Here is a 2,793-nt window from a genome sequence, read left to right on the forward strand (position 1 = left end):
TTACTGAGAACCATATGAATGTAATTGCAAAGGCAAAATGTGCAATTAGTCACATACATTTCCATAGAATCCTCTTAGCAGAATGTACATATATATTATAAAGAGTTGAGGACTTTATGAAGTTTGAGTTACAAATTATTGTGTTATGGATATGACTTTGAAATTGAAACACATACTCATTTTAAAACGTGAATTCATAATTATTTGGATTTGCGCTGGCAGCCTTTTCAATTACACATTCATATAATGAGCATAAATATTCATTATTAAAACTACTCTAAACATTTTCCAGCATATTACATAATTTATTTATAGCCTGCATTACCGAACAAATTTACTCATAATAGGCAAGCTTTGTGGTAAAGATACACCGTGGTCAGACCTCTTATTATTCATGAATTTATTTTCAAACTTTATTTGGAAGTAATTAAGTCTGCTCGGTTCTCATTGGAGAGAAATGCCATGATTTTTTCGGCGAATTTGCAACTTTTCAATGACCTTTTGGTCGGATTACCATGTTTAGCCTATGTACTTTCAAAACAACACAATATAAAAATTAATACAGACGCTGGTATTCCGTCGCCGTGAAAAAAAAAACTCAAAACATTATAATATTTCATTAATTATTTAAAGTATCGAAATGGAATTTGATGCATTTGTATTCTTAATAGACTTCACCTAATGGTGGACGGCGCTACGCCCATTTTCCTATTTTCTCAACAGTTCCTATGAGGCCCTGCTATTTTATCATATTTTCATTACCTCGTGTGTTCGAAAGTAAACAGTTATATATTCAGCCTTTCAAGCTTTTCTCCACAGGAAGTTTGACACTCTTCCCCACTAAATCACAGCAACTATTATCCCTAAATGGGCAAAGGAGTACAGACTGGACCTTAATATTATATCACAATCAATGTCGCTAAAATTCGAACTGAAAATAACCCTAGTCATTTAGATGTTACATTCAGCAGTCTTCACTTCTTATGCGACTGCGGTTACTGCCAAAGTACAGAGTTGCAACAAATTCCTCAATTCACTGGCCGGCAGCTCATACGGAAGGGCAAAGCAAAGTTGTTGGCAACATACAAAAAAAACATATAGTGAAACGTAGTCGAGGAAGCTTCTGACATGTCGAAATACTGCACTCCGAATGATTACAGGATACCACTTAATGTCCACCTCATTCATCTAACACCCCTCCCCATATGATCTGATCCCATCACCTACGCTGCCAGCCAAACTAAACCTTAGCACTCAAACGGGTACTAGATAACTGCTACAGCAATAACTACAGGATCTACAACTTTATTTAGGATGTACAACTTAATAGTTCTGACTTCTTAATTTATAGAGTTAGGTACTTCCAGTAATTTAAGTAGTGTTCCGGTCCGCTTTGATTTGTTTTCACCCTGATAGAAGAGGTACTACAAATATTCATTCGGAGCATATTCTGTTGAAAAATATGAATCACTTTGTGAAATATGTTATATAATTATTGGGAGAGCTGGGTCACGCCCACTTTATAAACATTTTCCCTATTGGCCGGGCCTAATAATAATTTTGTATCTTAATTCTTCGTTTCGGTTGATATTTCATAGGTTTTCGGTTAGTCGGAGCATATTTCTGTAATACAAAACTCGCTCAAGTGCCAAGAAACATGTGCATCAAATTTCCTTACGATATCTGAAGTTTTAGTGAAGACAAACGGAACAATTAGTCTGTCTGTATATACGATAAATACTTAGTCCCTCAATTTTTCGATATAGCATATATCTAGCATACAAACTGAATGATTAAAATCAAATTCTTATAAGGAATTTTTTGTATTCATAAATGGTATTATAGCTTCGGTTCGATTTTATTTGTTATATTAATATTTTTACTTTTGGTGCTGGAGAAATTGTCCCATACGAAAATTGACCACAAAACACCGCAGCATAAAATCAGAGTTTCTTCAAAAAATTAAAGAGAGTTTCAAACGGCATAAACTTTACAGAGTAATCTCAATTAATGAAGGTATTAATAAATAACCTCAAATATCAGTACACAGGATCGCCCACTTTAGGTACAGAATATTCATGTACATGAATTTATATTGAGTGTATCCACCACATGCGCAATTCTCTTCTGACCATTGGCCGCGTAATAAAGCTTTTGTCAACTCCTTCTGTAGAAATTGTCGTTTCCCATGATTGCATGGGTTTGTGCATACATACATTTCCATGAGCAACCTTGTATAATTCTCAACAATGAGAAATAATGGAAGGTATTATGCTTCCGTGTCAGCGGTTGTTGTCAATTAAAAATGTAAGCCTTTAAAATGTGTCATGGATCTACATAAAAGAGATTGTCTGCAGATATGTACAGAATTTAAACAGAAGTCGAAAACAGGTCAGCATTTAAGTTTGAGCGAGTGTGTTTGTGGAAAATTTACTCAAAGTATAAATGCTCTAGATTTGTCTAGATCTTTTTATAGAATCACTCACGCTCATTAGCATTAGTCAGAAATATAAAAAGAGAAGAAATTCAATTGAAAACAAAAAAATAAGAAAAATTACGCTGATAAGGTCCAATTAGTTTGTTGACGGACCCTCCATCATGATCGATTGGGGAATCGGATTCGCCTTCTTCTGGCGTTATTCTTTCACTGTTATTCAGCAGGCTGGAAAAGTGTTCCCTCCATAATTTTAGAATGATCTGGGCATCAGTTACTAGATCACCTTTGGTGGTTCTACAAGAGTATGATCCGCATCTCTTCGTAGAATTTTCGAGCATTACCCCTATCAGCCAGCT

Source organism: Bactrocera latifrons, unplaced genomic scaffold (genome assembly GCF_001853355.1).
Source record: "Bactrocera latifrons isolate USDA-ARS-PBARC rearing strain unplaced genomic scaffold, ASM185335v1 scaffold_122, whole genome shotgun sequence".
In the NCBI taxonomy this organism is placed as follows: Eukaryota; Metazoa; Arthropoda; class Insecta; order Diptera; family Tephritidae; genus Bactrocera; species Bactrocera latifrons.